This window comes from Bos indicus x Bos taurus, chromosome 22 (genome assembly GCF_003369695.1).
Source record: "Bos indicus x Bos taurus breed Angus x Brahman F1 hybrid chromosome 22, Bos_hybrid_MaternalHap_v2.0, whole genome shotgun sequence".
NCBI lineage: Eukaryota > Metazoa > Chordata > Mammalia > Artiodactyla > Bovidae > Bos > Bos indicus x Bos taurus.
This window is the reverse complement of record NC_040097.1, coordinates 6,235,764-6,262,179: the sequence shown is the minus strand read 5'-3', so window position 1 is coordinate 6,262,179 and position 26,416 is coordinate 6,235,764. Positions and strand designations below refer to the sequence as shown.

The window sequence follows — 26,416 nt, the reverse complement described above, 5'->3', positions numbered from 1 at the left end:
ATTCCCCGCAGGAGGAAATGGCAACCCATTCCAGTATTCTTATCTGGGAAATCCCATGGACAGAGGAGCCAATGGACTACAGTCCGTGGGGGTCACAGAGACTGATTCGATTTAGTGACGCAACACCACCAATGCTGGTAATTCCTAAATTCTTTCGGTCGAGCTGAAATCTTGCTAACATTCTTTGTTTGTCTGTTTCACGGTTAATGGACTCACACACAGTAACCCCGCTCCCTCTTCTCCTTTGGATATTCATAACTGTGGGCGCGTACCTGTGTGTGTGCCAGGGCAGACTGTGTGACTGGCCATGCAATCCTGAATGTACACACAGGCGTGTGTCCATGTATGTCAGGGAGGGGGAGCACACATGTGGGCTGCATCTCGGTATGTATAAACTTGCTTTAACATGTCTGAGTGCGGGCTGTGCTGGGACGTGCAGAAATGTGTGCATTTTGGAAAAAACAAGACTTTAGGTATAAGGGGCTGTTAGGGAGTCATGAGTCATGGCAAAGAGTTTTATTACTACCTTGAGATTACCTTAGCCTCCCAGCTTGGGAGATGGGTGGGTGGTGAGAGGGGGCACCCACAAAGGCTCCAGAACAGAACAGAAGGCCAGGCTGTAGCAGAGGCCTTGTCACTGCCTCAACGGCCAACTGCAAGGTGGCCCTGAACCTCTGAACCCCACAGCACGTCACCAGATGACTTTACCTCTCAGGGAACTCTGCCATTAGGGCTTGCCCTGAACAAAATGACAGTGACCACAAAATGCCATTTATATAAGAGCGGTCGTAAAATGCTTTCCAGCTTGAAGTTCACAAAGGATCCACCAATTATTTATATTTCACGAATAAAGAGGAGAAAGACACAGGGGCCTGTGGTGGGGGGCCCGGCAGAGAGTGACGTCTCTGGGGGGAACCTAGGGGCTCAGAATCCTGCACAGAACATACAGCTCCAGGGCTGGTCACCCCAGCCATGGTGGATGGGCCGCGGGAGGTCTGCCCTTAGCTGAAACTGTGCCACTGGTCTTACCTCTTTGAAGCTGAGTTTCTCCATCTGTAAAATGAGGAGGTCAGACTAGACGGCGTCTAAGAGACCCTCGCGTGCCGGCTTGTGCTAAGTCTTGGACACTGGATCAGGCCCAGGGAGGGGGCCCTCTGTGGTTCTGGAATCCGCTCCCCAAGGGGCATGTTTGCCTTCAGCTTGGCCAGAGTCATCTCTGGACCCTGGGACATCTATGGGGGTGGGGAAACTTTCTGCTTTAAAAAATAAAAAAAATCAACTCAATGCTGCCGTGTGAAAAATCCATCCTGGTTTAGCACAAGCTCTTCCCTCCCACTTGCTTCTTCTCCGTCTGCTAGACTCCTATTCACCCTGCAGGGCCCCACTCAAGAGAGCCCCCTCCTCAGTGAACACTATGCTGAGCCCACTCTCCAGGCAGAATCAGTTGATCCCTCCACCAGGCTTGACCGTTCACACCAGGGGACTATGTCCACCCCTCTCCGGGTCCCCAGGGTATCTGACAGGGTCAGTGTCTAACAGAGGCTTGCTGACTGACCACAGAAACCCGCAGCTTGACCTCAGAAACAGAGAACCAGAGTGCCTGGGACCTGGGCTCATCCACTCCTTCCACAGGGGCTTGCTTTTGAACACAAAGGCAGAGAGCATGCACTGAGAACCTACTGTGTGCCTGGCCCTGGATGGTGCCTCCAGGAAGGATGGCTCCTGCAGCCCAACTAGAGGAAATGAGATCACCTCCCTGGTGGGGAGGTGGTCACAGTAATCATGGCATCAGAGCAGCAGTAACAGCAATGGAAGGAATCATGTGTGTGCCAGTCATGTCTGACTCTTTGTGACCCCATGGCCTACAGCCCATCCATGGGATTCTCCAGGCAAGAATACTGGATCGGGTGGCCATTTCTTCCTTTAGGGGATCTTCCTGACCCAGGGATTGAACGTGGGTCTCCTGCACTGCAGGTGGATTCTTTACCATCTGAGCCACCAGGGAAGCCTAATTTTATTACAAGTGAGTGCTGCTCTTTATATTTAATTTTTTCTATGCACAACCTTGTTCACACCCACAACAGCCCCCAAGGTCAGAATTCTGATTTTCTTTCCTCTACAGAGGAGGACACTGAGGTTCAGATGGTGGGGTGTCTGGCCAAGGTCACACTGGGTTTTGCACTAGGGTCTGACTCCCAAGGCTATACTCTTGACCTTGGCATGCAACAGATTCCCAGACCTGGACCCAGTGGATGTCACAGGAGTGGAATGTGTTGTTCTGCAGGAGAGAGAAAGCCAGGACCACCCTGTTCCCCTGCCTCAAGGAGGAGGATACAGTGCCTGGCCTCCAGGTGGGCTGCGGGCTGAGGGCTGGGAGGAGGCCCCTAGGCTTGGCCAACTTCAGCATCTGTAAGGAAATCCCCAGTGGGATTCTGGTCCATTCCATTGCTGACAGGTGCAAGGCAGGGTCTTTGGCTGACCCGGCAGGCTGAGTATGAGGGGCTGGTAAGCAGATGGCAGTCCCTTCCTGTGTTTGGAAGAAGTCAAGGGTGAAATCCTGGAGCCGCCAGCCTGGCCGCGTCACCTGCTGTTAGAAACCGCCCCCGGGCCTGGGGGCTGGCGGCCACCCAATGTGGGTCTGCTGACAAATGGGAGGCCTGGGGAGGCACCAGCCCAGCCCTTTTCCATGCATAGCATCACTATTTTATAATTCAGGACTGTTGCTGGAAGGAGTTCTTCATCGTACAACCCCCTTGGTCTCACCCATGACCCTGGGGCAGAGGAAGCAGGCTGCCCATTTTAAAGATGAGGAGACTGAGGCTCAAGAAGACAAGCAAGTTCTTACACAGGCCCCTAAGACACAGTGCTGGGGTGGTGGTGAGGCAGGGGAGGCCCCCAGGGTACAAAGTGCAAGGCCGTGCTTGCTCTCAGGTTCCCACTGCTCTGCTAGCTGTCTGCCCTGCAGTTCAAGTCCACCTGAATTAGCCATGCATCTCCCTGCCCTACCCCCACAGCAAACACAGGGCAGAGACTGAAATCCACAGAGGGACTTCAAACCCACTTTGGCAACTTTGCGGATGATGCAGCCAAACATAACAGATTCTAAGAAGCACCCAGAATTATAGAAGAAGTTTAAAGCCGATGTCGCAGCAATCAGTTTGCTGAGCAGCAGGGGATTTGGGGGCAAACAGTTCATTTCTCACTTCCACTCATTTAGCAAACTTTTGCTCTGGGTCCGCTATGTGCCTGGACCTGTGAGATGTGACGTGGATGGTGAGGAATAGGACACAGCCCTGTTCTCAGAAAAGTTGGTGGTGTTCTCCCCCTGTGCAGCATGGTGCCTGCACAATTTCTTACAAATAATCATGATAAATTAGCATTTATGCAGCATTTTCTATGTGCCAAGCTCTGTGCTAAGTATTCTATACACATCATCTCATTGGGCTCCAAAATCACTGTGGATGGTGACTGCATCCACGAAATTAAAAGACACTTACTCCTTGGAAGCAAAGCTATGACAAACCTAGACAGTGTATCAAAAAGCAGAGACATCAGTTTGCTGACCAAAAAAGGTCCGTATAATCAAAGCTATGGTTTTTCCAGTAGTCATGTACGGATGTAAGAGTTGGACCATAAAGAAAGCTGAGCACCAAAGAAATGATGCTTTTGAATCGTGGTGCTGGAGAAGACTCTTGAGAGTTCCTTGGATAGCAAAGAGATGAAACCAGCCAATACTAAAGGAAATTAGCCCTGAATATTTATTGGAAGGACTGATGCTGAAGCAGAAGTTCCAATACTTTGTCCCCCTGATGCGAAGAGCCTACTCATTGGAATAGACCTGATGCTGGGAAAGATTAAGGGCAGGAGGAGAAGGGGACGACAGAGGATAAGATAGTTGGATGGTATCATTGACTCAACGGACATGAGTTTGAGCAAACTCTGGAAGACAGTGAAGGACAGGGAGGTCTGGTATGGTGCCGTCCATGAGGTCGCAAAGTTGGACACACCTTAGCGACTGAACAGCAACATCTCATTGGATCCCCATCACAACTCTGAGGCAGGTACTCTCATTATCCCATTTTGCAGAAAAGAAAACTGAAGCAAAGAGAGGTAGAGTAACCTGCCCAAGGTCACTCGGGCAGAACACAGCGGAGCTGGGATGCAAGTTCAGTGAAATGTTTGGTGGGTGAATGAACGAAGACACAGGGGAGGCCATGCGGGAGGCCTGACGACAGACGGGCGATGTGCTTGGCTAAACGTGACCCTGCAAAGTGCCCTCAGAGCTCCAGGAAGCAGCATCAGGCCTCCTGAGGGCGGGGCTCGGAGCAGGTCAGGGAATCAACTGTGCTTTTGGGCAAACTTGGGCTGCAGGCTTCCAAGCAGAGGGTGACAGTGACAGCCGCCGTATCAGTTAGCAGAGCAAGGAAGCTCCGATTTCTCCCTCTCTGAGTCTGACCACGTGACCTGCCTATAAAAATATCCCAGGCCCATGGCCCCTTTTACCCCGAGAAAAGTGGGCTCTGAGACAGGCTGGCCCTGGGCAGGTATGAGAGGAACGGGAGGCCGCTCCCAGACTGCCCTGGTTCAAGTTCCCATCCCTGAGTCCTCCTGCTTCCCGGACACACAGTGACCACAGTGACGGGGCTCCAGTCCCTCAGGGAGGGGGCTGCAGCTGGACACCCTGACACCCAAGCCTCCCCGGCTCGCGCCTTGGTTGCCAGGCAACTAGGCAGCTTAGGTTTCGGGGGCTGAGGACAAGGCTCGGGTGAGGGTGTCAGTTAGTAATAATAGATATGGCCCAGCCCAGTGGGGCCGCTTGAGATACACAAATCTCAGACCTGGGCAGGACTGGGGTAGTCCTGTGGCCATTTTGCAGATGGAGAGACTGAACCCTGGGAGGGAAAGGGAGTTGTCTGAAGTGAGCAGTGAGTTAGTGAAGAAGGCAGGATCGTCTCGCTGAGAAGACTGGAAGACAAGTAACAATTCAGAAAGTGATGGCAAATGCAGCTGCCGTGTGCAGGGCACTGGCTGTGCACCTGGCACCATGCCAGTGGCTTCTCCCGCCGCAGCCCAACTCAACCTCAACACAACAGTGAGGGGCAGATGCTTGTTTTCATGCCCATTTTGCAGATGGAGAAAACGAGGCTCAGAGAGACTGTGCAGCCTGCTGGAAACCGTCAAGCTGGTGAATGACAGAGGCCAGTCAGAGTGACTCTGAAGCCTGCAGGCTCTGCTCCCACTGGTGCTGAGGAGGACGAAGGAGAGGACAGGTAAGGACTGAGGGACCCGCCTCCAGAGGGTGGTCTCTGATCTCTGCAGCAGACCCCGGAGAGAGAGGCGTAACAGTCTTCCCGACCCAACTCTGAGGATGCTGAACCCAGAGGATTAAGTGATGGTCCCCAGGTGACCTAAGTAGTAGGCAGACATGCAGGATTTGAACCCACGTCTCTCTGGCTTCAAGGCCTCGGCTGACCTACTTTGCCCAGTTCACTGGCAGCACCCTGCTTCCAGGCCTCCCAGCCTCAGCCATCTCTGCCCCACCCCTCCCCGGCAGCGTGAGATTTCTGGGGGACAGGACCCCATTTTCCAGCCCGCAAGAGAGCCAGCAAGCCCCAGCACTGAGCCATGACCTTTGATTCCAGCAGACCTCTTTTTTCAGTGGCCCATACCCCCCACCTCCAGCAACCTGAGCCTGGGCTGGATGGAGACAGGCGGGTTGCCATGGCGACAGCACATCGGATACTGACCTGGGGACCCGCCGGCAGCGCACGGGAGGGGGAGGCCTGGCCTCAGAGGGATGGCTGGAGGGCGGAGGACGACGGGGGGCCCGGGGGCCCTGTGGCGGCCGGGGCTGCTCTGTGGGCCAGTCCCGGCACACGCTGCTATTTATAATTCTGCTGAATGGGCCCAATGACTTGACCCGCCGTCCAAGGGCCGGGAAGCCCACAGCTGCACAGAGGGGAGGAAACAGCTCAGGAACCTCTCCACCCCACTACCCCACCTCCGGCCCCCAGCTCTGAGTGCAGGGCTGAGGGAAGTGGAGGAGGCCGGGACCTCTCCCCTACTGCCTCCGTTAGCCTCGACACCCACACGTCTGGGCAGCCCTGCCCCATCTCTGTGTGCTGCACCAGGCTTGGCCAGCGTGGGAGACTGCGGGAGAATGCTGGGCTCAAGAGCATGTGTACAAGTGCGTGTGCGTGTGCAAGTGGGTGTGTGTGTGCATGTGCGTGTGCGTGTGTGTGTATGTTCCAGGATGCCTCCCACTGGAGGGGGAGGAGGGGCGTGGAGGGGGAAGAAAGGGGAGAAAGAGAAGCTGTAAGGCAGAGAGGAACTTGAGAGGCTGGGGTGGGAGGGGAGGAGGGGGAGGAGGGGAGGTGGGGGAGGAGGGGAGGAGGGGGAGGAGGGGGAGGAGGGGAGGAGGGGAAGGAACAGAGGTGGACTTAAGAGCAGATAAGGAGAGAGAGTAAGAGAGAGAGGAAGGAGGGGGCCGGGAGGTGGCCAGGAGGAGGAAGGAAGAGAAGGAGAGAGAGAGAGGGAGGGAAGGACACGGACAGACGGACACGGAGCCAAAAGGACCGACGCAGAGACACAGAGAAACTGAGACGCCGGGTGACACAGCGCGGAAGGAGACGGAGGAGCGGGCCTGCGTCCTCTCCGCCCCGGTGGCTGAGCGGCCGGCCCAGAAGGCGAAACGCAGACATGTCCGCTCTCACGGTGCGGCTCCGGGTCCTGTATCGGAGAGAGGGGGCCTGGGCCATGTGCCCGCACTAACTCCCCAGCCCCCTCGGCCGGGGGCCCCCGTCTCTGGCGTGAGCATCCCTCCCTCCAGCCCTTGGCCAGCTGGGGGCCCAGGGCAGGGCAAGGACTGCTCCAAGGTCGCCGGAGCCCAGCCAGGAGAGGGCTGGTAGCGGCTCCCGGGGCTTGCCGGGCTGTCCGCCCTCGGATCCGGGTTATTTTGGGAGCTGAGGAGCCAGAACCCACCCCCTCCTCCCTTGTTCACGGGCCAGTGGCTGCTGACTCAAAAATATTCTCTCAAGGAAACTGTCTCCCCAAAATCCAATGTCACTTCTGCCGGGAGGCCTTCCCTGACCTCCCAGATTAAATTCTCTGCTCACACAGGCCCTGGCTGGTCCATCCGGTCCAGCGCTCATCCTGCGGACCCACGGTCGGGGTGTATCTGTCGGTCTCCCCCATCAGACTGTGAGCTCCATGTCTACTGAGCAAGAAAACATGTACACGCGCCCTCCCATGGAGCCTCTCGGCTGCTGGACACGGAGGCTTCAGGAAGAGGCCCTGGTTTATAGAGGAAGAAACCGAGGCACAGGGAGGCTGAGGGGGTTTGCTGCGGTTTCACGTCTGGAAGTTGCGGAACCAAGGTTTGAGCCCAGGCAGCCTGATTTCAGAACCCAGTCACGTGGCCACCTGGCACACGGCCTCCCCGCTCCAGGGATCACTCCACTCCCAGGGTTCGGCTCCGGATCCTTCCATGGCTCCCCAGTGCCTCTCAGGTCGAGTCTACACGTCTCCCGGGGAGCTAGTTCCTTCCTCTACTTGTCCTTTAACCACCCTCTCAGGTTCTCTCCCCTGACCTCCTGCTTCTAGGCCCGCTTCTGCTCTGGCCTTCTCTCATTTACTAACTCAAGATTTATTTAATGAGCACCTACTGTGTGCCAGGCACATCATAACTTGCTTCTGTAGGAAAAGACAGGTTGTGAAAAGCACTATGAAGTGACGACCACATTACGACCAACTGCCGGGGGAACTTGTTTTGCCAAGTAGACAGGCAAAGGGCTGGGGCCAGCAGGTGCCAGGCAGAGGGGACAGTGGAGGCAAAGACCCTGAGGCAGCAAGTGGGGTGGGACACGCTTTTAATAACCCAAAGCATGACTGAGACTTGTGAGAGAGGCGAGTTCAGAAAAGGGCAGGGGCTAGACTGTGTGAAGCTTCATGGCGATGGTGAAGAGGCTGAATTTTATTCCAGGTGCAGAGGGATACCTCTGAAGACTTTTAGGTGGCAGGTTAGCACAAGCCTTTGCTTTTTGTAAAACCCATCATCCTTTGGAGGCAACAACGTCGGGGTGAGAGCGGGAAGAAAGAGCAGCTACTGCGTCATCCAGGCGGGCGGGGATGGGGCGCCGGCTGTAGGGGCGGCAGAGCTGCTGAGGACACGTGGGCAGGTGGCAGATAGGAAGCAGAACCCAGAGGACGAGCCGGGGAGACGGAGGCGGAGGAGCCTGGCCGATAAGGGCTCTGCCTGTAGGAGGAGGCTGGGTGACGGTGCCATTTACTGGGATGTGAAGCTGGGGAAGGAGCGAGTTTTTGGGGGGTGGGGGAGGGTGAGTGGGCACGATCAAGAATTCTTTTTGGACTTGTTAACTTTGAGATGCTTGTGAGATGTCCAAGTAGAGGTGCCAAGTGGCCAGTTGGATGATGAGCTGGGAGTGCAGAAGAGAGACGCGGGCTGAAGATAGAAATATGGGCATCAGCAGCTTAAAAGATGGTATTTAAAGCCATGGGGCTGGATGAGATCACCAAGGGAGGAGGACAGAGCCATGCAGCCTCCTGGCTGACCCGTCGGGTGACTCCCTGCTCAAAGCCGTCAGTGGGTCCCTACTGCCCTCAGGACAAGGCTCGTCACCTGTAGCTTGACACACGTGGGTCCTGCCAACTTCTCCGGTCTCACGTCCTTCGGCTGCTCACTCAGATCCTTCCTCTCATCATAAGAAGCACCCTGTGAAGTTTCACACCTCCAGGCTTTAGTTCGGGCAGCTCCCCCGCCTAAGTCCTCCTTTAGGCAAAGGCTAATTCTAACTCTGGCTCTTCTAAAGCGTTCTCTAACCCCCCGGGCAGACTTCTTTGCCACCCTGCCTCTGTGCTTCTGTGGCCTTCTGGACACACTATATTATCACTGTCTTTCTGGGAGCCCCTTGGGCGAGGGGGCGGAGGCCGGTCCATCTTGCGTCTCTGGGGCTCAGCACGCCCGAGGCTCACAGAGAGCCGCCCTGCACTAAGCACCCATCCCTGCATCACCCATGAGTCGCAGGAGTGCATCTGATCTATGGCGGTGGAGATGGGGGTGGGGTGCTGAGAAAGTGGACTTCATCCCATCCTTTCCACCCTGAGCCTGGGCTGCGGCTCTGAACAGACTCACAGGAAGGAAGCTGCACACAGGGAGGAGGTGAGTGGGCGTGAGAATGAGGGGCGGCTGCTGGGCACTCCCTGGGCCTCTCACCTGCTGTTGCGGCAGCAAAGGGAAAAAGTGAAAAGACAAAATCGGAGCGAGGTGCAATCAGGTTCTCTGTCCTCACTGCTGCCTCGCCCCAGGACTAGAGACTCAACTCTGCAGGAAATCAGAGAGGCCTTGGGGGCGGGGCGTGTCTGGAGGGGTCACAACAAAGCTTCCGCACACTCCCAAGCAGCCGCACAGTCAAGTCTGATGCTTTGCGACCCTGTGGACTGTAGCCGCCAGGCTCCTCTGGCCGTGGGATTCTCCAGACAAGAATACTGGAGTGGTATTCTGGAGTTACCATGCCCTCCTCCAGGGGATCTTCCCAACCCAGGGATCGAACCCGAGTCTCCTGAATCTCCTGTACTGCAGGCAGATCCGTTACTGCTGAGCCACCAGGGAAGCCCCCTGCGTGCTCCGAGGCCACTTTTATTCTGTCTTGTGTCTGATGTTACCACCCACAGACTCCTGCAGAAAGCCCCCTCTAGCTGGTGGGCTGGGGTCAGGGGGAGGCACCTTGGCCATTTAATGACCGCCTCGTAGGTGTCAGGCACCATGCGTTTGTTCAAGGGCACAGACCTGGACTCTGATTCGAGACCAGCTACTTCTACGTGGCCTTGGGCACATCGCTGCCTTGCTCTGGGCCTCCGTTTCTTCATCTACAAGATGGGGACATTTTCATGTGTGTGCCCAGGCTTTGGGGGAGGCAACGTGTGACAACGGCTGTGACACATCGTGCAGAGTCCCTGTCCCACAGCTGTCTCCTTTCATCTTCCCAACAGCTGTCAGAGGAGTGTCGATGTTCCCATTTTACAGACAGGGAAACTAAGGCTGGGAGAGGCCCAGATCACAGAGCTAGGATGGACAGCACTGATGACCAGGAGCATCTCTGTCTCCAAGGGCCAAAGGCCCCTCTCTCTGCAACGCCCCATGCATTCTCTTACTTGTCATTCAGTCAGTAGGTTCTGGGGCCGTGAGTTGGATGCTGGGGACTCAAAGGTTATTCAGGCAAAAGCTCCACACTCTGGGGGTCAAGCCTCTCACCACCAACTGCTTTATACCCCTTCCTCTCGCTCAGAGAAACTGGGGATGAGAGGGTGGGGTAGGAACTCTCAACTGTACCGAGAAGAAACAGTCTGGGAATTCCCAGCTCACAAGCCCAGTTACTCCTTCCAGGACCAGGCAAGCAGTTAGGGTTACTCCTCTGAATCTCAGTTTCTCCATCTGCAAAATTTGCATGAATTATGTGTCCCCCTGAAGATAACCAGAGGGCAAAGCAGAAAAGCATTAGGGTAGCCTTGGCACCCTCGCAGGGAGCCCCAATCAGGCTGCCTTTAGCTGAGGTCCATGTAAAGGTCGTTTGTAAAGGTCTGTGTAGATTTACATTTTTTCCCCTAAGAGGAAGCCTGTGACCTTCACCAGCTTCTCAAAGCAGTCCCTGACCCCTCTGTCCCACAAATACCCCGCTGGAATCACTATGTGGCGGGGCCAAGTCAACTCCCTGCTTTGCCAGTAAATGCCATGTAGGAACAGTATCAAGATGGCAGAGCCAGGAAATCCAGGGGCCTGGGCATGGTTAGAGAGAGCAAGATTTGAGGCTGCGACCCCAGGTTTGGGGGCCCTCAGCAAGGCAAGGCTACTTGAGAATCACGCCAGAGTGGATTGAGCAGAAATAGCTCAGATACTGGTCTTACCCAAGACCAGTATCTAATTCTTCCAGATCAGCAAGTTCCTGTCGCCTTAATTGATCAGCCTCTAGTTCGAGGAAATGAGATTTCATCTGACTCCTCCATCAGCCCCGGGGATGGGCGTGAAGGCAGCAGTGCAGTGCAGAGAGCTCTTGTCACAAATGCACCCTAATGGCCCAAGAAGCAGACGGACGGTGTAAGCCACAGCCCAGTGAGATGGCACTCAGAGAAGATACCTTGAGAAAACACGCAGGGGTTCATCTGCTTGGACATCCACAGCTAGACCCATTCCAGAAGTGGCCCGAAGGCACTTATTCTAGACTGGCGGGTCATGTGGGTGACCCCAATGGGGGCCCCGAGGGCAGACTATGGCTGGAAATATCAGCTGACTGCGGGGGTCTCACGTGTGGGTCCTCCCGCCCAGGTCTCACTACAAACGACAACCAGCTTCGTACCTGGCCCCGCTACCCCGATGTCCCCACACGTCACGCTCAACCCATCTCGAGTCCAACTTGTCTGTTTCTTCTCTTATGATAAACACTTTTCTGTGTCTTTTCTGAAAATTATGTTTTATTCCGAGGTGGTGAAGAGGTCCTCCTGCATCTCCTTCTAGAGGCTTTAGAGTTGCAGCGTTTACGTTCAGATCTACGTGTCGCCTCAACGTTTCTCACCTACTCCTCCTCCTATCGCGGTGAAAACAAAAGTTTTCATTTTAACCATTTTGAACTGTACAGCTCAGTGGCATTGACATTCACACTCTTGTACAACCATCACCACCATCTGTTTCTAGAACTTTTTCATCTTCCCCAACTGCAACTCTGTGCCCATCAAATACTGTCTCCCCACTCCCTCCTCCCCGCCAGCCCCTGGCACCACCATTCAAGTTTCTGTCTCTACGATTTTGACTATGCTAGGGACCTCATGCCTGTGGAATTGCACAGTATTTGTCTTTTTGTGCTATATTCCACTTGGCATCTTCAGGGTTCATCCATGGTCCAGCATGTGTCAGACTTTCCTTCCTTTTTAAGGCTGAGTAATATTCCATCATATGTATAAACAATATTTTGTTTATCCTTTCTTCTGTTGGTGGACATGTGGGCAGCTTCCCCAATAATGCTGCTATGGACATGGATGTGAAAATATCAGTTTTCAGTTCTTTGGGGTATATATCCAGGAGCAGAATTGTTGGATTGTCCGGCTACTCTAGGTTTAATTTTTTGAGGAACCACCATACAATTTCTTATAGCAGTTATACAACTTTACATTTCCACCAAGAATGCACAAGGGTCCCGATTTCTCTACATCCTTGCCAATACTTGTAATTTTCTGTTTTGTTTTAATAGCCATCCTAATGGGTGCGAAGTGAAACCTCATGGTGGTTTTGAGTTGCGTTTCCCTAATGATTAGTGATGTTGAGCATCTTTTCGTGTGTTTATTGGCCATGTGCATATCATCTTTGGAGAAATGTCTGTTCAAGTTCTTTGCTCATTTTCGATTTGGGTTGTTTGGCTTTATTTTTTTGGTTGAGATGCAAGAGTTCTTGATATAAGTCCCTTATCAGAGATATGATTTGCAGGTATCTTCTCTTATTCCATGGATCATCTTTTCACTCTGTTGATAGTATCCTTTGCTGCATAAAACTTTTTGAGTTTGGTGAAGTCCAGTTTAACCAGTTTTTCTTTTGTTGCTTATCCTTTTGTTTTGGGATGAAGAAATAATTGCCAACCCCACCCCCCCCACACACACACTCTGTTTTCTTCTCCCTCAGTTCAGTGTGTGCATGGTGTGAGATAGGAGGTCCTATCTGAAATCCAAGCCTTAACCTTCTCTACCCCCACCTCATTCTCCCGTGGGGTTCACTGTCCCCATGAAAGGCCTTGTCCTCTCTCCAGGTGGGCAGCTCAGAACACAAGAGTCACCCTGTCCCTTTCCTCTCCATCATCCAAGTCCTGTTGGTTTTGCCCCTTCCAGTATTCTTGCCTGGAGAATCCCTTGGACAGAGGAGCTTGGGGGTCTACAGTCCATGGGGTCGAAAAGAGTCGGACACGACTGAAGCAACTTAGCATGCACATTTCCTTGAAGCCACTCCCCGCACTGCGTCTCCACAGCCCCTGCTCTAAGTCTTTCTCATCTCTTGCTTGGGTGAGTGCAGGAGCCCCTTAACTGACCTGTCCCCTTCCACTTGGAAAAGCAAGTCTGTTTATACCACATCCTCCTCATCTTGTTCTTAGGATAAAGACAAAAGTCCTCACTGTGACCTTCGAAGCCCCAGGTGGCCCACCCCAGGTCCACCAGCCCCACCCAACACCGCATTCCCTCACTGTCTCATTCTCCAGCCACGCTGCTCACTCTCCCCACCAGGCCTTTGTCTGTTCTGCTCCCGGGCCTGAATGCTAATGCTGCTCCCGCCCCAGAAGCACCCAGCAAACTCCTACTCACCCTCCTATACTCTGCTCAATCCCACCTCCTCGTGGGGCCCTTCCCGGACTCACCTACTATGTACTCTGGTTGTGTTTCATACGCATTCGCGTGAGTGTTGGATTAATGTTCGACACTAGACCACTGAGAGCAGGGCCCGTGTCTGTTTTTTAATCACTGTTACACATTCCTAAGGCCTCACACAGTGTGAGTATGTAGTAGATCATCTGTAAATCATTCAGGAATAAAGGAAAGAAAGAAGGAAGGGAGGGAGGAAGGGAGGGTGGATGCTTGGAGTGAAAAGATTGATTGCCTTGCTTTACAAGATTCTTTCTAAGATGGGAAGCTGTGATACTCATCATTTCTGGAGGGCAGGGGGGAGCACTCACTTTGAACTTATTATGCATGACAAACACAGGCAGGCCCTTTCTCAGGCTCAGTTTCCTCATCCATAGAGTGGGGATTACAACATTCCCTTCTAAGACTGTCATATTAGAAGAGATGATGTATGTGAAAGTGCTGAGCCCCAAACAAGCGCTCTGGAGACGACCCTGAGCCCAGCCATGCCCCCAGATCCAGCCACTCTCCTAGCTTCTCTGTGCCTTAGTCTCTTCAGTTCATTAGTTGCCAGGTTTGGGCACGGACACATCCCTAGAATGATACATGGAGACCCAAGCCCCCTTTGAGGCATGCAGTCTTTGGGAATTGCCCTCAGGTACATGCCTGGGAGGCTTAACTCAGATATACTTTGATCTAGCCATACCTGAAGCCCAGTAAGAGCAGAAACCTTAGAAAAAATGCTCATGGCTTATCTGCTTGAACATTTGTTTTTTTTCTTGTTGAAAGTTTGGAAATGGCATGAGACTTACTCTAGCCTGGTGAGTCAGAGGTGGGTGGGCCCACACTGGGCCCACTTCCCACTACAAGCCTAGATCCTAGGCAACTCTTATCTGGCATGTGACTTGAGTAAGTCCCCCTGGGAGGCAGGGCAGACCCCCTGAGCTGCCCTTAGGCACCAAGAGGAGGCCAGGCCAGGTCCTGAGAAGCTCTGGGGCCTACCTAGGACCCTGATGCTGCTCACAGGGGATATGTCGTGCCATGGACCCAGCAGTGAAGGAAGGGGCAATGAATGGCCATGGCTGAAGTAGGGGCTTCCTCAATTCTGGGCTTCCTGCTGTCTGCTGGGTGGGCTGCCTGCCCCCCTCAACTCTCCTTTCCTCAAGCTGAGGAAGGGGGCTCCAGGCTCCAGGCTCAGTGGGCCCCTAACTGGGAGAGGAGTCCAGAAGGACTCCTCCTGCTAAGCAGGCTCATGCTATCTGGGGAAACAGGCCCTACCTCTAGGGGCTGCCTGTCGTCTTGTCCCTGACACAGAGCTCCCTCCCACACCCCAGTCCCTTCAGGGCTGAGACTCTTACAAGTCTCTCCCAGTGACCCTACTCCCATCTCAACCCCAGGTTTGTCCAGGCTCTCTTCCCAGTGCTCCCCAACTCCTGGTCCATCTCCTTCCCTCCACCTCTACATCCATCATGAAAGCCCACCTGAGTGACCACACTAGCCTCCTCATCGATTTCTCTGCTAATCCCTCGCTCTGACAATTGCTTCACCACACAACGAGACTGACAATTCCTAAAACATAAACTGGATTAGGTCACTTCCCTGTTTAAAACCTTCTATGGCTTCCAGCACACTCAGAATGAAGTTCAAAGTCCAGACTCTACAAGACTGGACCCAAGTGCTCTGGCTCTGCAGATGGCTCCCTTCCCCTCCCACATATTTCTCTCTCATGATCTCTGCCCAGCCTGCTCCCATCTGCCATGCTGGATCTTACAGCAGAGCATCTTTTTTTTTTTTGCAGTTACAGACACATAGGTCACCTAGCTGGGGCTGCTGTGACCTTCTTGAGAATGACGATAACACAGATGCAAGCAGAGATGACGAATGAGAAAAGTCGTTTGAGCGCCAGGATACAGCCATGCCTGAAGTCAACACGTCTATTCTTCTTAAGTTAACTTGAGTTGACATTTATACTACTTGCTTCTGAAAGGAGCCCCAATTAATTCAAGGCCAGCCCTTCCTCGCCCCACTCTCCATCTCCTCTTCTGCTCCTCCGACACGCCAGCACCCCCACCTCAGGGCTTCTGCCCATGTAGCTCCCCGTTCTCCCAGATATCACACGCCCCAGGTCCCTGCTCAAATGTCACCTCCTTAGAGAGGCCTGCCCTTCCCACCCCATCAACAGTGACAAGCCTGATCATCACCCCCTACTCCCTTACTCTGGCTTATTTTAAAAAAATAACTGCTTCAACCATCATGAACAGTATGTGTTTACTTACTGTCCATCTCCGTCCACTAGGGTAGAGATTGTGTTAGGATGCCCCACTGTCCTGATTAGCTTGAGAATGGGCGGTGGGGTGGGGTTGGTTTCTGAGATGCAGGACTTCTATTTCTAAGGCCAGAACGCCCTGGACGATTTGATCACCCATGACTGCTCAGTTGGTTTACTATAAAACCCTATTTCTCAGACCAGGGCTGGCGCACAGCAGGTAACCAGTGCCCGGCTGAGTGGGTAAATGAGTGCCAGCCCTGGGCCAGGCGGGGCCACCCTGTGTTTACGCGGACTGTTTTGTTTCCCCCTCATGAGCAGCCTGGGAGCTGGGCTCTATTATCCCCATTTTACGGACGAGGAGCCTGAGGCTTGGGCACCTTGCCCAGGCCACACGGCTGGGGAAGCAGGACTGGAATCCATCTGAAAGTCAAGCCCGTCACTGTACCGCTGTGCACACGCCCCAGTCACAGCTCGCTCTGCTGATGCCAACTGACCCTCAGCCTCGGCCGTGTCTGGGCCCAGAGCAGCTCAACCCCTCACCTCACCCTACCCAGAGGGGTGAGAACTAACCCAAGAGCAACCTGCTCTCGGCCAGGCTGGTGGTGAGAGGAAGGAGAGAGTGGGCGGTGCAGGGGCTGGACTCGAGGTGCGCTGAGACCAGAACCCCCAGCGTGTGGCGACTGCTGCCCCGACCTGTGCGTCCCCAGGCATTTCCGGTCCAGACCCCCCTGGCTTTCTGCAGGCCTGTCAATCACAGCTGCCTTTGCAGCTGGTCCTCAGCCCTGTGACTGAGCTGGAAAAGCCTGTCTTCTGCCCACCCACCGGGGCCTAACTGAAGCCTCCTTCCCCCCACAGTCAATAGAAAGGCCCCTCTGCCATCACAGACTTGCTGCCTTCCCTGCCCCCCAAGTCACTATCAGAATCAGCGGAACAACAGTGCGGGGTGGGGTGATGCTTTCCCCAGGCCAAGGACTCTCATCCGGCCCCTGCAGGCAACCCTGGTGACGGGAGCTCTTTCTCATCTCCATTGCGTGCGTGAAGAAACTGAGGCCCAGAGAGGCGAAGTCGCCTGCCCCAGGCGACACAGCTCAGAGAGACAGAGTCAGGGCTGTCTCTGCTGTTCACAGAGCCTGGAATTTCCCACACGCTAGTTCTCATTCCCACTTTGCACGGTAGGTATGTCTGCTATTTAGTTGCTCAGTTGTGTGTGACTCTTCATGACCCCATGGACTGTAGCCCGCCAGACTCCTCTGTCCATGGAGTCCTCCAGGCAAGAGTACTGGAGTGGGTTGCCATGATCCACTTCTCCAGGAGTGGTAGGTACAATCGTGTCCATGTTTTGGAAGTCAGACAGCACCGGAGTGAGGGGACTGACCAAGGTCCCATGGTCCGGATGTTTCCTAGGGAAGCCCGTCCTACCGAATGGCTTCCCTTCCTCCTTTCCTTCTACACTACCCACCCACCTATCTACCTGTCTCACCACCAATCAGCATTCACTGACCGACAGTGATGTCGACACCAACCCCAGCTCCTGGTGCAGAACAGCTGGAAACCCCTTCCGGAGAGGCTGCCGGGACTTTGAACCACCATCTCCTGGGTCCTCCCAGTGATCTACTCGGGAGTCTCTCGCTGGGGAGTTCTTCATTCTGGGATCTAATCTGCTCTCCCCCTGCCTGGCCACCAAGGAGTTGTTTTTTCATAACAAAGTGGGGCGGCAGAAGGGCCACAGGAGGTTTTCATAATTCCATCGTTGGAAATTTCCACGGTGGTGGAAAAGACCTGCTGGCCACTCTCCAAACACCTCTCCTGAAAAGACTTCCAAACCCAAATGGCTGGACTGGGCCCGCTGCAGTCCTGGCAGACGCTGGAGCCGCCCACGGTAGGGCCCCGGGCCAGCGTGTGGGCATCGGCCCCCCAGCATGGAGCTGGGCACCAGAGGCCCAGGGCTCAAGGAAAAATGGGGAGCTTTTCCTCTCTTGGAGGGATGTGTGGAAGAACAAAGCACTTCCCCGGACGCCCGTCACAAGCCTGGAGTCCGTTTCCTCTGCCACCCACTCGCTGTGTGACCTTGAGCAGTTACTAGACCTCTCTGAGCCCAGTTCCTCCCCTGGGAAAGGAGGCAGGGGGTGGGCAGCTCTTTAAGGTCTGAAACACGTGGTGATGTGTGGCTGGCTTTGACACTGGGTCTCCTGAGTTCTGAGGCCAGGAAGGGAGCAGAGAGACTGAGCCCATGGGAACTCTTGAGCAATCTAAAGGGCCCAGAGGGAGAAAAAGGACCCACAGGTCCTAGAGGGTGGGAGCGTGTGGGTGAGATCGCAGCCTCCTCACCACCCAGCCACTCTCTGCCTCTCCCACGGGCACGCGGTTCGCCCAGCTGCCTTCTGGGAAAGGAAGGGACAGACAGCGGGGTCTGGACAAAGGTGAGGAACTTGGGGAGGCGACCCCCGCCCACAGCCATCCCTGGGGGTCTCGGTGGCAGTCTGAGCTCTACACACCCACCCACTGCACCCGCTACCCGCTGCTGCCTTGGTGGTTCCTGCCCACTGTCCCCAGGTGCCCCACTCCCCGCTCAGACCTCACGCCTTTGCTGGGCTGACCAGGCCCTCACCCTGTCCTGCAGAGGCCCCCAGGGCCCCAACTCCCTGCTACGTATGGTAGGAGAGGGCGCAATGACCCAGAGGATCACCTCTCCCTCCCACTGCCTGCAACCTCTCCTCCCAATGCTGGAAACTCCCTTATACATCAAGGCCCATTGGAGACCACAGCCTCCAAGATAGCCTAGGAAGAAACCCTGCAGGTTAGGGACAGTGGCGACTTCCTGAGCAGACCTGGGTTTCTGCCCCCTTAGGCAGATGCCTTCACAGCTCTGAGTCTATTTCCTCAGCCATGCAGTGGGGGTGGCAGCCCCGGCCCTTCTACTGTCGCCCTGAGGGTGGGAATGAGAATGAGCTAGGAGCGCTGGGCCCAGAGGCTGGCCTGGAGCAGACCCTAGGCAGACCCGACCCGGGTGGACCCCCTCTGTGAAAGCGCCTGGGTCAGGACCCAGTCAGACGAGGCGGTGGGGCGGTGAGGTGAGGCGGTGAGGTGTTAGGAGGCTGGGTGGCCATTATCATCCCTGCCATCAGAGAAGCACTGTCTACTTTTTAAACTGAGCACTTGGTATGTGCTGGGCTTCCAGGTGGCGGTAGCGGTAAAGAACCCACCTGCCAATGCAGGAGATGCAAAAGACACAGGTTCAATCCCTGGGTCGGGAAGATCCCCTGGAGGAGGAGATGGCTCCCCACTCCAATGTGCTTGCCTGGAGAATCCCATGGACAGAGGAGCCTGGCGGGCTGCAGTCCACGGGGCCGCATACATGCCAGGCTCTGAGGTTAGGGCCTCTTGCAGCTCCCTCACTAAAGTCCTGCCTGGAAAGGTTTATCAGCTCATTTTACAGCTGCTGAAACTAGGTTCAGAGTGGTGAGGCCACCTGGCTGGTGGGTGACACGGCCAGGGCCTTTACCCCTGAGCTGTGCACTGAGGAGGGTGCAGGTGGGGAGCAATGGGGTGGCAGGGGGCTTAAAAGAGGAGGCAAGGGATGGTTTTGTGCCCCCTTCCCCGGCGGCTGCTCAGGGCAAGCTGAGTGCACCTGGCACAGCCCCTCCTGGCTGGGTGAACCCTCAGCAGGCTCCTCTCCTGCCTCCAGCCACTTTTGCTTTCAGCTTGTCTCCTTGTGTCTAAAGCAGGCCCTTGTGATTACAGCAAAGAAACCAAATTTACTCTGCCTGTCTCCACATTTTCTCCAGGGGTGGACAGGGATGAGGGTGAAGTGGGGTTGGGAAGAAAAGGGCTGCCCATCCCCACTGCCCACTCCATAGAGTCACAGAGGCTGGCTTGTGGACCCCCTGTCTTGGCCTGCTTGCTCCCCTGGTCCCGGGCCAGTCCCTCAGCCCAGGATCAGCTCTCAGAGCCTGGGAGTTGGACAATCAGTCTGCAAGGCTGCTGTGTGCCAGTGGCGGGGGAAGGCCTTTGCAGAAGTTTCTGGCAGAATCTGCTACCTCTGGAAATGGGGCTGAGAGGTGGTGAATGAGATGAGGGGGACACAAAGATGCACAGGGCAGGGGCCACATCAGCACCCTGCAATCCCACCTGCATCCCACCGTCCCCCCATCCAGGGGCCTTGTGTGAGTGCCCGCTGATCACGTGCAGGACTTGGTCATGCAGATGCGGGTTCGGAACCTGCTCTGTCACTTACTAGCTGGGCAACTCAGTTTCTCTGTCTGCAAAATGGGAATTTCCTCAACAACTGCTCAGAACTGTTGCAAGGATTGAATCAAATGAGAACCTCTTCCCACACAGCAGCCAAAGGGGCCTGTATGTGAGTCTCACCCCTGCTTAAGGCCCTTCAGCTGTCGTTCAGTCTCTAAGTTGTGTCCGACTGTTTGTGACTCCATGGACTGCAACACGCCAGACTTCCCTGTCCAACACCATCTCTTGGAGTTTGCTCAGACTCATGTCCATTGAGTCGATGATGCCATCCAACCATCTCATTTTCTGCCCTCTTCTGTCCTCAATCTTTCCCATTCTCAGGGTCTTTTCCAATGAGTTGGCTCTTTGCATGATGTTGCCAAAGTATTGTAGCTTCAGCATCAGTCCTTCCAATGAATATTCAGGACTGATTTTCTTTGGGGTTGACTGGTTTGATCTCCTTGCTCTCCAAGGGACTCTCAAGAGTCTTCTCCAACACCACAGTTCAAAAGCATCCATTCTTTGGCATTCAGCTTTCTTTATGGTCCAACTCTCACATCCATACATGACTACTGGAAAAATCATAGCTTTGACTATAAGGACCTTTGTCAGCAAAGTAATGTCTCTGCTTTTTAATATGCTTTCTAGGTTGATTATAGCTTTTCTTCCAAGGAGCAAGCATCTTTTAATTTCACGGCTACAGTCACCATCTGCAGTGATTTTGGAGCCCAAGAAAATAAAGCCTCTCACTGTTTCCACTGTTTTCCCATCTATTTGCCATGAAGTGATGCGACCAGGTGCCATGATCTTAGTTTTTCGAATGTTGAGTTTTAAGACAGGTTTTTAACTCTCCTCTTTCACCATCAAGAGGCTCTTTGGTTCCTCTTTGCTTTCAGGGCAAGGATCAAATTCAAAACCCGTTCCATGAACTATAAAGCCCCTAGATCCGGTCCCCTTACTTTTCCTTCTGCCTCACCCACCTCTCTGCCCTCTGAACACTCTACCGCAGCCATGTGGCCTCAGTCTCTGAACACGCCTAGCTCCTTCCTGCCTCAGGGCCTTTGCACATGCTGGCTCCTTTGTTGGGATTGCTCCTCCCCCTGATGGTGGCACGGCCAGGTATTTATCATCTCAAATGTCACCTCCTCAGTGAAGGTCTCCCTGACCATCCTACTCAAGCTGCCCCCGTGGCCCCTTCAACTGCCTGGTTAATTTTGTTTGTAACACTCACTGCTGTATGGAATTCTTTATTTACTAGTGAGAGCTTCCCTGTATCATTCACCACTGTATTCCCATTGCCTCAAACAGTGCTTGGCATGGCGCAGAAGTCCAAGAAATACTTAAGTGAATGAATGTGTAATGAGCCTGAAACACCGTGGGCATTAAATGCTGGTTCCCTTCCTTTTACCCGTTCCCAGCATAGCCTTTCCTCCCAGGCAAGTGCATGTTCAGTCACGACACACACCCCCGGCGTGCTGCAGTCCATGGGGTCTCAAACAGTCAGGCACAACCCCCCAACCCCAAGTAAATATCCAGATGAAACCAAAGAACACAATTCTCAAACAAGAAAACTCTGAGCTGGAAGGAGGATGCTAAGGTCTTGTCTGGCTTACTGGAGGGTCCCCACTGAGGCTACAGGAAGCCCAGGTCTCCGGAAAGAGCGGAGAGCAGCCCTTTCCTTCTCAGCATGAAGCTGGGGGGCCACTGAGCCCCAAGAGTAACTGCATCCTCTCTCTGGTTCTGAGACACTCCCTCCCCACCCCGTGCAGGCTGAAAATGTGTGCTGTGGGCAGAGACCATGTCTGGTTCATTCACACCAGGCCCCCAGTGCCCTCACGGAGCAGATGCGCATAGAACACCTGTAAGTATAAATGAATGAAGACAGAGGGTTGGACAGCAGGCGACAGAAAGGATTGATAAGTCGGCGTCCACAGAGGTTACCAGCTTGGGACATGGTGCAAACACTGCCCAGAGCCGCCATCTGATGGTGCCTCCAACAGTCCTCACGTTCCGTCACGCCCCTGCTCAAGAACCTGCGGTGGCTCCCACTGCCTTGGAGAAAGTTCAGATTTCTTAGTCTGGCATTCGAGGCCTGCCTCCTTTCCTCTCTCCCTGCTTGCATGCATGCATCCATCCATCCTCCCCTCTAGCTGCCCATCTATCCAGCTGCCTGCCTGTCTACCCATCCATCCCTCTGTCCTTCCACCTACGCACCCACCTACCTGTACTCTTTCCTCCCTCTCTCCATTCCTCCACCCAGACGTCCACCCACCCATCCATCCTTTCATGCAACGTTGACTAAGTGGTTCCCAGTTTCTAGACAGCGTGCTAAGTGCTGGGGTTAACCTAGATCTTCAACTCTTTAATAAACCTGTTTCACCAAATATCGATCTGCAGATCCTATCTGCTTTACCTTCAAAACACACCCATGTGACCACGTCTCATCACCGTCACAGTCCCTAGCCTGGGCTGAGCCACTGTTTTCTCGCAGAGTGCTCACTGAGGAGGACTCCTCCCTGATCTCCCTGCTTCTCATCCCCTCATCCCACCCCAGCCTGTTCTAGACACATGGTCAGAGATGAATCAAGTCCTCTTGTATTCAGAACCTTCCTGTGGTTCCTGCCACTCTCTGAGGAAAACCCAAAGTCCCTGAACGGCCCACGAGGCCCTACATGATCTGTACCCCTCCCCTACCCATTACCTCTCCAACCACATCCCCCCACTCCCCCTCACTCACTCCCCTCCACCCCACTGGCTTCCTCCCTGTCTCTGAATCCACTGAGCATGCACCCACCTCAGGGCCTTTGCACTGGCTACTCCCGCTTCCCCAGACAGCCACAGAACTCCCTCAGGTCTCTGCCCAAATGCCACCTTCTCAGGGAGGCCTTCCCTGGCCCCATCCTTGAAGCCACCCTCTTTATCTTCCTCCCTTTGCCTTATTTCTCTCCGTCCATGGACCACTCCCCGATGCGCCGCCCACTCACATCTTTGTTTACCGTCTATCTCTGCCCCCTCGTGAATGGGTCCGTGTTGTCCCAGTGTGGCCTCTGCAGTGCCTGGCACACAGCACGCCCTGCACGGTGTTTGTGGATGGAAGGAAAGCCCACCTTTAGGTACGGGTGGGGGCTGCCATTTTATGAAGGACTTTTGCATTCTTCTCATCAGTGGTCAGAATCTGATGATTGTCTCTGTTCATAACCAACCCTCTGAGCGCTCATTAAACAGATCCACAGGTTCTCCCTGACCTGCTTGCCCTCTCACCATCGGCCCCAGTGACCCCACTGTCAGCAGGGACCCAGCGTGACCTCCCATTTCTGCCCCCTGAAGTCCCCAAGCCTTGTCAGCTCACCCTGCCTCCTCCCCCCAGAACCTGCCCCTTATTTGCCCAATGCCTGTCCGGCCTCCAGCCTCCTGGGCCTCCAGCCTCCTCTCTGCAACCCGTTATCCTCAGTAGGGCCATGGGATTTCCCCAAGGGGCCCGTCTGGCCACACCACTCCCCAGCTTAACACCTGCCCTCAGCCTGGCCCCGCTGCCTCTTGTGCTCCCCACCCCACCCGCTGCCTTCGGCTCTGGCCTCTGCTGGCGTCTCTGCTGGCTCAGGCTGCGCCTTCGCCTGGGGCACCCTCCCCACCACCTACCTTCCTTCCAGCTGGCTGGCTCTCGTTTACCCTTCTGCTCGGTTGCGGCTGGCCGTGTGGGGCCCTCTCGGGGCTGTTCCCCGACAGCACCGGCAAGTGGCTGCCTTCCCTGGGCCCGCATCCCTGAGGCTGCCCTCTCGCCGGGCTGTGAGCACACTCACTGGTCTGCAATGACTGGTGTCCCTGCGAGGCCGAGCGCTCGGGGACTGGAGGCCACTGGCCTCACGGTCAGGCTCAGAGCACTGGAGCCAGCCTGCTGGCTTGGCGCCCTTGGGCAGGTCACTGTATGTCTGGGGACCTCACTCCCTGTTTTGTAAAGTGGGGGTAATGATTGCCAGAAGGATGCTGTATTCAGCAAATCCCCCCCAGCACTTAGAGCAGAGTCTAGATGTGAGTCAGTAGACAGCACTCAGATGCAGAAACTAGAGGAGGGAAGGAGCCCAGGGCCCTGGCACCTGGCTGCCATGGTGGGGGCTGGGACTGGACCAGAGGATCACCTTGACCTGTACCTGCCCTCAGAGGATCACCTTCTTCTTACTAAGAAGCCTCTACTTGCTTCAACTGACTTTTTAAAACGAGCCTTATTTGCTTTGGGGGTGAGAAGCTCTTTGCAGGTTTGTGGTTAATGCCCTTCATTCTTCTCTCCTTCTGACCTTTGTGCCTGTTATTCTGATTTCACCTCCTGCCTTTGTTTGCATGTGGCTTTTTTTAGCTGACCTTTTGCATCCAGCCTTTTTATTTGAGCTCAGGCTCCCTGCCCCTCCTCTGGGTCTCAGGGCAACGATGTCTCTGGTTGGGGCAGGAGCGGTGATGCCAGTCCACACTGTCCACATCGTGGGGGCAGAGGAGGGGGAAGCACAATCCCCGGGCACCCGCTTGGTGCCAGCTTGTGCTGGGCACTGTGTGTGAGGCGCTGGGGGCACAGAGATGCGGCACCACAGTGGGTGGGTGGCAGGGTGAGCGGCTGCCAAGCCCCTGTCACCTGCACTAGCCTCTGTGCCCCTCAGAGACTGCCCAGCCACCAGGAGGGCCACAGCACCCTAAGGGACACAGCAAAGCCACGGTACAAACAAAACGACTCCAAAGAAAAGAAGCAAACTCCCTCCAAACTTGTATCTACCAGTATGTGAATATATAAGCAAGGGAGGGAGATAGCAAATTGCCAGATTTCCTCAAACCTAAGTCAAATTGTAAGGTGCACCCCAATCTTATGTACCACTAAGGGGGGGTGCTTCCCAGGTGGCTAAGCGATAAAGAATCCGCCTGCCAGTGCAGGAGATGCAGGTTTGATCCCTGGGGCAGGGAGATCCCCTGGAGGAAGACATGGCAACCCACTCCAATATCCTTGCCTGGAGAATCCCACGGACAGAGAAGCCTGGAGGGCTACAGTCCATAGGGTCCCAAAGAGTTAGATAGACTGAACAACTGAGCACACACACACAAGTCAAATTGTAAGCTGTACCACAATCTTATGTACCAGTAAAGAGGGCTTCCCAGGTGGCTCAGCAGTAAAGAATCCACCTGCCAATGCAGGAGAGGCAGGTTCAACACCTGGATCAGGAAGATCCCTCTGGAGAAGGAAATGTCAACTCACTCCAGTGTTCTTGCCTGGGAAATCCCATGGACAGAAGAGCCTGGTGGGCTACAGTCCAAGGGGTCACAAAGAGTTGCATGGGACTTAGTGACTAAGCAGCAACAAAGAAAGGAAAAGAACTTCCAGCATAAAACTATACCATGATTCAGGTTTTTTGTTTTTGTTTTTTTTTTTAGGTTACGGTGTATACCTGAAACCAGCGCAATACGGTAAATCAACTATACTTGAAAGACAGCAACAAAACTATAAGGTGTTATCAACTCTCTATGTACAACATGTATCCCTTTCTCAGGGCCGTGAAACTATGCATCCTAAAAGCTACAAAACAGGGTTCGGACCGAGGTTACATCTGGTGACTGTGGGATGTGTAGATACAGACCACTCTGTATCTTTCTGTCTGTTTCAGTAAGCAAACCATTATTTTTGTAATGCAAATGACTGAAGTTTAAGAAAAGGAAATCGGTTTTCGGAGCAGTTGCTGCCTGGTTTCTTTTCGGGCACCTCATGGGTTGGGGACACATTAATTAGCAGCTCTGGGTTCCCTGCTGGGGGGAGAAGGTTGGAAGGGGGCAGGTGAGCGTCAGGCACGCACTTTCCAGAGCTTGTCCTAGGCGGGTCTAATCAGCAGAAATTTCCCTTTATTAAGGCCTGGGCCCCAAACCCATCATTAAAGGCTCTTCAAGTCTGATCGTACACAGTGGAGCCACCAACAATGCGACAAAGCCTAATTTCTCAGAGCAGGGGGCAGCCGGGGGCTCTTCCTTCCACACCGTCCTCTGCTGTGTCTGCCTCGCACCATCACTGCTACCTGGCGTCAGACCATTCCAAGGCCTGGCGGTCTGCGTACTGCCCTCTCTCCAGCAAAACGCAAACAGAAGGAGGCTACACGTTGCACTTGTCTCGTTTGGGGCTACACCTCTCGCTCACTCTCTCTCTCTCTGCCCCCTCCCTGTTCAATCGACTAAAGGCAGGCAGGGTGAGCATGAGGTTCCCAGGCAACCCTCACGATCACGTCTGCTATATCGAGGGTCAAGAGTGATTCTAAGTAAGGACACTGTTTTCCCCTTCGAAACAGCCGATCAAAACAGGAGCCCTCCCCCACTGAATGGGACGGATGCACCTCCCGTCTGCCGTGGGTGGGGGAGCCAGACGACAAACAGGAGAATAAACACTGAAAAGACTACGAATTGTGACAAATGCTATTAAAAGACAAGGGCCGTGACCGGGAACACTCCCTTTAATAGATCAGGGAGGATCTCAGTGGGGGTGCCTATGAGATGGAGCCTATAATAGAAAGA

General features: G+C 54.3%; 1 protein-coding gene and 1 long non-coding RNA gene across 20 annotated transcripts in view; one reads left to right on the top strand and one right to left on the bottom strand.

Moving 5' to 3' along the window:
* The window catches only part of ATP2B2 (ATPase plasma membrane Ca2+ transporting 2), a 380,950-nt gene that overhangs the window by 138,331 nt on the left and 216,203 nt on the right, over window positions 1-26,416 (bottom strand). The window contains exon 1 of one of the 19 annotated variants that reach the window (XM_027522819.1): window positions 23,525-23,672. The exons of 17 other annotated variants lie outside the window; for them this stretch is intronic. The gene's annotated coding sequence lies outside the window, so the exon portion shown is untranslated. Of the gene's footprint in view, window positions 1-5,747; window positions 5,838-23,524; window positions 23,673-26,416 lie in introns of those variants that run through there. One more of the 19 variants, XM_027522820.1, reaches the window with a different exon arrangement.
* Window positions 4,753-15,660, top strand: LOC113880548. Its single transcript, XR_003507764.1, has 2 exons — window positions 4,753-5,270; window positions 15,188-15,660. It is a non-coding gene; the product is annotated as an uncharacterized LOC113880548 (long non-coding RNA).